Source organism: Coenobita brevimanus, chromosome 58 (assembly GCF_032717465.1).
Source record: "Coenobita brevimanus isolate Jiangsu-jjx chromosome 58, ASM3271746v2, whole genome shotgun sequence".
Lineage (NCBI taxonomy): Eukaryota > Metazoa > Arthropoda > Malacostraca > Decapoda > Coenobitidae > Coenobita > Coenobita brevimanus.
In genome coordinates, this window is record NC_137011.1 from 13,060,998 (window position 1) to 13,070,693 (window position 9,696).

Sequence of the window (9,696 nt, forward strand, 5' to 3'; positions counted from 1 at the left end):
AGATGTGGGCAACGTCCCCCCCTTGCTTGTGGTGCGTCGTTGCCAAGCGCCAAGTTTAAACCTTAAACAGAATAATAATGGGTATGCAATTCTTTCCGTATCATTGTTGTGAAATGCTTACTAATGAAGCTGCTAGAATCCAAATATGTGAAATTGATAGTCAAAAAAGGCAAAGATAATGTAATTTGTGAGGACCATGTAGTTTCGCTTGCCTTAGCCGTCACTAGATGGCGTAAGCTACCCCAAACTCAGGGCGGGATGGCAGTAAATTCAGTATTTAACTGTGGTAAGGATTGAATCCCCAATTTTCCCGAATTCAATCAAAAGTCCTAACGTCATGTGTACTCTACTTTATAAATAGTGAAGAGAATTAAAACCCACCATATCGCAAAAACACAGTCTCATTTGATCTAGCAGCAGCGTCCCTGAGTGCCCGATAAGCCACTTTGGCTACCCAGACGCTGCTGTGGATAACAGACGTTGCTTCAGGTGAGCTGTACACATTCCTCCTTTCTCCCCCCCCTTGCTTGTTTTAATTCTTGCTTGTCGTGAACAATATGAAGTAATGTTGTTAAAAGCTTAACGTAGACATTGGCTACCCAGACGTTGTGGATAACAGACGTTGATTCAGTTCACAGACACTGTGACTTTGGGGCGTGCACGAGGCAATCATGTGAACATGCCCATAGACTTGACGTACACACACGCTTACACTACCCACGAATAGATTCATAACTGAATGTAATAGCAATTGAATTATGAATCAATCAGGTGAACCTTTTTTTTGATAGTAGATAAGGTACAGAATGTGGAAAGTTGATGTGATCATGTAACGGAAAGGCGAATTTAAACTCATCAACCGTTTTTTTTTACTCTTCTTTTATTAATAGGTTAGGAATATTGGGAGTGTTGCAGTGAATTTAGTGGTTGTAAGGAAGTATAATTTTGAGTTGTTCCTCGAGGCTAAGCAAGCCCAAGTGATTATGAAATATTAGTGAACTGGGTGATGAGTTTAGACTGGCCCGACGCAATAGTACATGAGTGAATATTTTTGGTTCGAGGCTATGCCAGCCCGAAAAGACAATCCATGTCATTGAATGTCCCAGTCTTGAGGCTATTGACGAGCCCAAGAATAACTGATAATCGAGAATGTAATGTGATGAACTCAGGAGTCACTGTAAAATATTCAAATTGTTTCGCTTGGTAACAGTACTGTATTACTATCGCCCAAACTAGTACTTAATTTACAACTCTTTTTCATATTATTTAAGTTCATGTAATTAAAAAATGTCTGTTGTTTAACAAGTATAGAATGATTAAAGTAGAGTAAAGTATATGCAATTTTGATATCCAACCAAGCGAATTATGTCCTCTCACGCATGACTCACTCCCCTTCCAGTTCAAGATTCCTCCGCTTTGGGAACGACTAACACACGTGGGACTAACTTATTCTCGACTCGGCCAAAAAACAAACAAACAAACAAACGCTACCAAAAGTATCCTTTAAGCAATTAACCTTTATCATTCAAAGTCGAAGTTATTCCCACCCCCCTTTGTTTTTTTTCTTAGGTGAATACTTTATCAGTCATTGAGGGGAGACTAAGTTGAGTACTCTTCGTATTATCAACGAATAAGTTAAACAGAACCACAACGGTGGGAAATCCAATTTCTCATCGTTACACTGATGAACACGGTGGGATAAAAATCCTACTGTTACATGTAAACCTAGCAGAAATAGGCCAGACAGGAGGTGGAGGAATGTCACAGAGAAGTTTGCAGACAAAACGTGGCAGAGATTAGCTCAGTCAAGGAATTCGTGAAGCAAGTTGGAGGAGGTCTTTGTTCAGCGGTGGACTTGCAACGGCTGCTACTGCTGCTGCTGATGTGTGCGTCGTACATGGGAGAACGAGGGTTTGCGCCCCGCCAGGATAATAAAGTTTGGGAGCGTTCTTCCGGCCACGTACTGGTTTAGCGGACATAAGGGATGCTGTGGTTGAACCAGTGATACAAACTATAAAGTATGCTTGCAGCCAGTCGGCTTGTGTGGGCTAATTACACTTGGTTCATAGAATACACATACATCCAAAGCCACTCTAACACTCAATTACAAGCACCTCTAACCCTTCCTACAATCTCTACATGACAGCGTAAGCCGTTTGGCAGAGATACATATGCTGCATCGTCCCCACTTCGATCGAGGTAGGGCGGTCTCTCAGTGGACACTCAAACGGCTGATGATATATATATATATATATATATATATATATATATATATATATATCTTTATATACCGTGTACATATACCTACCTCTCTATCTATCTCTCTATATACACTGTGTATATATACCTACCTATCTGTCTCTATATCTGTCTATCTATCAATATACCGTGTATAAATACGTATCTATCTATCTGTCTATTTGTCTACATATTTGTCTGTCTATCTACCTATCTATCTATCTGTATCTATCTATATATGAAGTATCGACTGTGGCAACTGAGCACCACCAGGATGATTCTTTACATATCTATCTATCTATCTGTCTGTCTATCTATCTATCTATCTATCTCTGTCTCTGTCTGTCTGTCTGTATATATATATATATATATATATATATATATATATATATATATATATATATATATATACTGTGATCTATCTATCTATCTATCTATCTATTTATATACAGAGCCTATATACGTATCTCTCTCTCTCTCTCTCTCTCTCTCTCTATCTATCTATATATGAATTATCTACTTTGCAAACTGAGCACCACCGGGACATAGCGACACCCCCCCAGGAGGAGACCGTGGAGGGGCTCTGAGGGCAGGCATGTTGCCAAGGCAGTATGGACCTATGTCCCCGACTACCTTGCGCCCTTATGCCGTGGAACGGACCCAACAGGAATGTTGCAGTCCACGTACATTACCCTCCAACCGGAGTAGCCCTCGACAGGTTCAGGGTACGGCTGAAGAGTCAGTCCCAAGCAGCTCCCCTGTGACAGCCTGTAGCCGCACAACAATACAGACAGCCTCTAGCCACTCGAAACCAGTAACAGCCTCTAGCCACATACAAACGTGACAGCCTCTAGCCACACAACAATAAAGACGGCCTCTACCTGCTCAGGTGCTGCCGACCCGTCCCCTCCTGCAGAAACTGGTGACGGCCTCCAGCAGCACTTTGGGAGAGTAAGGTATGCCCCCTCTCCTTCTGTAGCTGGCTCCGGGAGTAGGACACCGGCAATGGCCTCCAGCCACACCAGCAGGCAGGTGACAGCCTCTGCCTGCACCTCAACTGCACATCACTCCCCATGCAGGACACCAGTGACGGCCTCCAGCCGCACCTGTGGTCAGATGACGGCCTCTGTCTGTACCTCACCCACGGTCATCCTAGGAAGTTGGGCCCCGGTGACGGCCTCCAGCTGCACTGACAGGGAAGGGATGGCCTCTAGCCACCCTCCTCCTATTGCCTGCAGGACCTCTGTGACGGCCTCCAGCCACACCAGGGAGAGGCACCACCACCAAAGCCTCTCACCCCCCTGAGACTTCCCCAGCAGAGGACCACCCTTGCTCAGCTGACCCCTCCTGTAGCCGAGTGGGACGTTCCTTCGCTCCTCTCCACAGAGGCAGCCCACAGGAGGAGCCTTCTTGCCTGGAAGAAGCGTGGCGAGGTCCCGTGCTGTCCCCAGGAGTGTGTGCCATCCAGTAGGTGCCCATGGGAAACGACCAGGTGACGGACTCCCATTCTGCAGTCCAACCCTGATGGCGGCCCAATGGGTGGGAGACTGCAGACACTGGACTCCCCTCAGCACCCCTACAACCTTGGGGCGTGACCTCTCCAGCCATAGATAACGGCAACTGCCTCCCCAGGGTGGACGCAGACAAATGCACCTACTCGTGCTGTTTGGCCCGAGCCCTGCGGACCAGACTACCTCGCCAGGCCCCACGAGTAGAGGGGCCTCCCACCATGCCCGACCGCAACCCCCAGCAGACAACACTTTTGAAGGTCATCCTGTGGCTCTTGAGAGAAGGGACACCAGACAGGATCCCTCTAATCCCTGGCCGACACCTGGGGACCACCCAGCTCCTGCAGCCCAGCTGGAGTCCTCCAGCCTGCCCAGTATAACAGTGACTTTTTTTTTTTTTTTTATGCGAGGAAGAAGGAACCAAAGGCCATGAGCCAGCAGTAACAGTTCCCTCCAAGAGAAAAACAAAATACAATAGAGAGCCAAATTCAAGATCCGATCATTTTGAGATGCCTGGACACACTGCGTTTGAAAGACTGGAGATCATAGGCAGGAGGAAATACAGACAGAGGGAGACAGTTCCAGAGCTGACCTGTTGCATGAATGAAAGACTGGGAGTAACGGTTAACTCTTGCATTAGAGAGTTGGACAGAAAAGGGATGAGAGTTTGCTGCCAGACGGGTGCTACGCGCCCGTCGTAGAGGTGGAGGAATGCAAGCAGACAGTTCAGAGGAGCAGTGACCATTAAAGTAGCGATAGAAAAGAGATAAAGATGCAACAGTGCGGCGAAGAGACAGAGGTTGAAGGGAGTCAGTAAGAGGAGGAGAGTTAATGAGACGAAAAGCCTTTGACTCCACCCTATTGAGAAGAGCTGTATGTGGGGAGCCTCCCCACACATGAGAGTTGTACTCCACACAGGGGCGGATAAAACCCCTGTATAGAGTCAACAATTGTGCAGGGGTAAAGAAAGAGCGGAGTCGGCTTAGCACACCCAATCTCTTGGAAGCAGATTTTACAAGAGATGTAATATGATCTTTCCAAGATAAGTCCCAAGTAAATGAAACCCCAAGCATGTGCAAGGATGATGCAGGATTAATCTGAATATTATTAAACATTAGTGGGTATACCTGTGGAAGATTTTGTCGGGTTGATAGGTGTAAGAACTGAGTCTTAGAAGCATTAAAGACAACCATATTATTTTTACCCCAGTCAGAGATATGAGCCAAGTCAGACATTAGGTGTGCCATAGCCTCATCCCTTGTTTCTTGAAGTAACTGTTGAGATGGGCGTTGTGGGAACCGAATGGAAAGGTGAAGGGTGGAGTCATCAGCGTATGAGTGGATAGGGTTAGATGTACAGCTTAGAAGATCATTGATGAATAAAAGGAAGAGAGAGTTGGTGATAGGACAGAGCCCTGAGGAACACCACTGTTGATAGATCTAGGAGAAGAACGATGGCCGTCTACGACAGCAGCTATAGAACGACCAGAAAGGAAGCTAGCGATGAAGGTACAGATAGAAGGATAGAAACCGTAGGAGGGCAGTTTGGAAATTAAAGATTTGTGCCAGACTCGATCGAAAGCCTTTGAGATGTCAAGTGCAATGGCAAAGCTTTCGCCAAAGTCCCGAAAGGAGGATGACCAGGAGTCTGAAAGGTAGGTGAGAAGATCGCCAGTGGAGCGTCCCTGACGGAACCCATACTGACGATCGGAAAGAAGGTTGTGATAGGAAAGATGCCTTAAAATTTTTTTATTAAGAATTGACTCGAAAACTTTTGAAATACAGGACGTTAAAGCAATTGGACGATAGTTGGAGGGTTGGGAGTGGTCACCCTTCTTTGGGACTGGCTGAATGAGAGCAAACTTCCAGCAAGAAGGAAAGGTACAAGTTCACAGACAAAGGCGAAATAGTTTGCCTAGGCAGGGTGTAAGCACAGAAGCACAGTTTTTGAGAACAACAGGAGGGACCCCATCAGGCCCATATGCCTTGTTAGTACTGAGGCCAGTAATGGCAGAAAATACATCAACTGAAGAAATTTTAATGTCAGCCATGAGGAAGTCAGAGGGGGGAAGTGGTGGAGGAACAGCACCGGAATCGTCTAAGGTGGAATTGGAGGAGAAAGTCTGTGCGAAGAGATCTGCTTTATCAGTAGAAGAAATAGCTACAGAACCATCAGAGTAGAAAAGAGGAGGGAAGGATGATGAGGTAAAGTTGTTAGAAAGATTTTTGGCAAGGTGCCAGAAGGAGCGGGAAGAATTCGAGTTGGAGAGTTGAGAGCATTTAGTATGGATGAAATTATTTTTAGTAGAGCGAAGAACAGACTTAGCACGATTCCGGGCAGAAACGTAAAGATTATGTGATTCAGGGGTGGGTTGGCTCCGGTACCTTTTGTAGGCCTTCTCCTTGTTGCGGACAGCATTAGAACAAGCGTGATTAAACCAAGGCTTTCTTGCGTTAGTCAAAGGATATGAGAAAGGAATGTACGCTTCCATGCCCGAGAGAATAACCTCCGTAATGCGCAAGGCACACTCAGATGGCTCACGGCCATGGAAGCAATAATCATTCCAGGGAAAATCAAAGAAGTACTGCCTGAGGGCCTCCCAGTCCGCAGCTCCAAAATGCCAGAGACGACGTTTCCCTGGAGGGTCCGCAGGCCGTACTGGAGTGATAGGACAGGTTAAGGTAATAAGGTTGTGATCGGAGGAGCCCAACGGAGAGAAAAGATTAACAGAGTAAGCAGAAGGACTAGTTGTGAGGAAGAGGTCAAGTATGTTGGAGCTCTCTCCAAGGCGGTCAGGGATACGGGTAGGGTGCTGTACAAGCTGCTCTAGGTCATTAAGGATAGAAAAGATGTAGGCTTGTTCACCAGGTGGATCCGTGAAAGGAGAGGAGAGCCAAAGGTGGTGGTGAACATTGAAATCTCCAAGAATGGAGATTTCAGAGAAAGGAGAAATGGACAGAATGTGTTCCATCGTAGAAGTAAGATAGTCGAAGAATTTTTGATAGTCAGTAGAATTAGGGGATAAGTAAACAGCACAGATATATTTAGTTAGAGAATGACAGGAAAGCTGAAGCCAGAGTGTGGAGAATTCAGAAGAATCAAGTTCAGGAACACGAGAGCAAGATAAGTCGTTGCGTATGTATACACAACAGCCACCTTTGGCTTTGAAATGAGTATTGAGAAAGTAGGAGGATACAGAAAAGGGTTTGCTGTCAGTTGCCTCAGACAGCTGAGTCTCCGTTAGAAAAAGAAGGTGAGGTTTAGAGGAGGAGAGGTGGTGCTCAACAGAGCGAAAGTTAGATGAAAGGCCGCGAATGTTGCAGAAATGAAGAAGAAGAGAGTCAGACAGTGGTTCCAGGCACCTCGAGTCGTCACCGGGAGAGGGGCAGATGGCGGGGGCATTTATGGTCCCCCCCCTGGGGACTCCGAGGCTGGGTGAATTGACGCCATTTTGGTAAATTTTGAATAGGAAGTGTAGTGTGTACTGTGCATGTAGTTTGGTGAAGATAGATAGAGAAATTTGTACTGGAGAGCATGCTGGCCTACTCTCTGTGTAACTGAGACACTGAAAAAGTTCAGCAAAGGGGGATGGTCAGGAACTAGTCCTGAGGGCTGATGAAACGGGAGCTCCAGAACTCCCTGTCATCAGCTTTCCATCCACCTCGGGAGTACTGCCCTGCTCGACTGGTGCTACAGTGTACTCCTCAGTACATATTGTTTTTATTTTTTTTTATGCGAGAAAGAAGGAACCAAAGGCCGTGGGCCCGCAATCTTTGTACCTTCCAAGAGAAAAACAAAATACAAGAGAGAGCCAAATTCAAGATCCAATCATTTCGAGACGCTACTGCCTTTGAAAGACTGGACACCGTAGGAAGCAGGAAATACAGACAGAGGGAGACAGTTCCAGAGTTGACATGTTGCATAAATGAAGGACTGGGAGTAACGGTTAACTCTTCCATTAGAGAGTTGGACAGAAAAGGGATGAGAATTTGCTGCTAGACGGGTGCTATGCACCCGTCGTAGAGGTGGAGGAATGCATGCAGATAGTTCAGAGGAGCAGTGACCATTGAAGTAACGATAGAAAAGAGATAAAGATGCAACAATGCTATGAGGAGACAGAGGCTGAAGGGAGTCAGTAGGAGGAGGAGAGTTAATGAGACGAAAAGCCTTTGACTCCACCCTGTTGAGAAGAGCTGTATGTGGGAAGCCTCCCCACAAATGAGAGTTGTACTCTACACAGAGGCAGATAAAAACCCTGTATAGAGTCAACAATTGTGCAAGGGTAAAGAATGAATGGAGTCAGTTTAGCACAACTAATCTCTTGGAAGCAGATTTTACAAGAGATGTAATATGATCTCTCCAAGATAAGTCCCGTGTAAATGAAACCCCAAGCATGTTCAAGGATGATGCAGGATTAAGCTGAATATTATTAAACCTTAGAGGGCACACCTGTGGAAGATTTTGTCGGGTTGATAGATGTAACAACTGAGTCTTTGATACATTAAAAACAACAAGATTATTTTTACCCCAGTTAGAGATACGAGCCAAGTCAGACATTAGGTGTGCCATTGCCTCATCCCTTGTTTGTTGAAGTAACTGCTGAGATGGACGTTGTGGGAACCGAATGGAAAGGTGAAGGATGGAGTCATCAGCATATGAGTGGATAGGGTTAGATGTACAGCTTAGAAGGTCATTGATGAATAAAAAGAAGAGAGTTGGTGATAGGACAGAGCCCTGAGGATCACCACTGTTGATACAGTAGATCGAGGAGAAGAAGATGGCCGTCTACAACAGCGGCTATAGAACGACCAGAAAGGAAGCTAGAGATGAAGGCACAGATAGAAGGATAGAAACCGTAAGAGGGCAGTTTGGGGATTAAAGCTTTATGCCAGACTCGATCGAAAGCCTTTGAGATGTCAAGTGCAATGGCAAAGCTTTCGCCAAAGTCCCGAAATGAGGACGACTAGGAGTCTGAAAGGTAGGCGAGAAGATCACCTGTGGAGCATCCTGACGGAACCCATACTGATGATCAGAAAAAAGGTTGTGATAGGAAAGATGCTTTAAAGTTTTTCTATTAAGAATTGACTCGAAAACTTTTGAGATACAGGATGTTAAAACAATTGGACGATAGTTAGATGGTTGGGAATGGTCACTCTTCTTTGGAAATGACTGATTGAAAGCAAACTTCCAGCAACAAAGAAAGGTACAAGTTGATAGACAAAGGCGAACGAGTTTGCTTAGGCAAGGTGTATGCACAGAAGCACAGTTCTTGAGAACAACAGGAGGGACTCCATCAGGCCCATATGCCTTATTAGTAATTAGGCCTGTGATGGCAGAAAATACATCAGCTGAAGAAATTTTAATGTCAGCCATGAGGAAGTCAGAGGGGGGAAGTGATGCAGCACCAGAATCGTCTGAGGTGGACTTGGAGGATAATGTCTGAGCGGAGATCTGCTTTATCAGTAGACGAAATAGCTACAGAGATATCAGAGTAGAAAAGAGAAGGGAGGATGATGAGGTAAAGTTGTTAGAAAGGTTTTTGGCAAGGTGCCAGAAGGAGCGGAATGAATTCGAGTTGGAGAGTTGAGAACATTTAGTACGAATGAAATTGTTTTTAGCAGAGCGAAGAATAGACTTAGCACAATTCCGGGCAGAAACGTATAAAAGATGTGATTCAGGGGTATCGTGCTCGTGATATATACAATGTCAAACTGTGTTCTAGTGACTACGTAGTGTGCCTCTATATCTATGTGTGTACTGTGTTTTACTAGTGCTCCCACCACTGTATACTATATGATAAAACACTTATTGATACTAGAGCCCAAGTAACGAAATGTGTGAGATCTACATGTACACCTCATCTCTTGTTGTGCAGTGTCCATTCAGTGTCCTTATGACTGGATAGTATCCTGCGTGATAACCACACCACACAAACCACTCAGAACCCTCT